The sequence below is a fragment of the Etheostoma spectabile genome, chromosome 17 (genome assembly GCF_008692095.1).
Source record: "Etheostoma spectabile isolate EspeVRDwgs_2016 chromosome 17, UIUC_Espe_1.0, whole genome shotgun sequence".
NCBI classification, from domain to species: Eukaryota; Metazoa; Chordata; class Actinopteri; order Perciformes; family Percidae; genus Etheostoma; species Etheostoma spectabile.
In genome coordinates, this window is record NC_045749.1 from 13,185,129 (window position 1) to 13,185,420 (window position 292).

The window sequence follows — 292 nt, forward strand, 5'->3', positions numbered from 1 at the left end:
TTACACTTTCAAAATAACAGAAAAAAACAAAAACAAATTGCATCTGCAAAAGTTTGGGCACCCTGCAGAGTTAATACCTTGTACTGCCCCCTTTGGCAAGTATCAAAGCTTGGAAACACTTCTTGTAGCCAGCCAAGAGTCTTTCAATTCTTCTTTGAGGTATCTTTGCCCATTCTTCCTTCCAAAAGTCTTCCAGTTCTTTAAAATTTCTGGGCTGTCTGTCACACACTGCTCTTTTAAGGTCTATCCTTAGATTTTCAATTATGTTGAGGTCAGGAGATTGTGAAGGCCA

The 292-nt window shown here is 39.0% G+C and overlaps 1 protein-coding gene across 2 annotated transcripts in view; it reads right to left on the minus strand.

Annotated features, from left to right (window-relative positions):
• Nucleotides 1–292, minus strand: part of cutc (cutC copper transporter homolog (E. coli)) — a 9,949-nt gene that overhangs the window by 789 nt on the left and 8,868 nt on the right. The window lies entirely within an intron of this gene.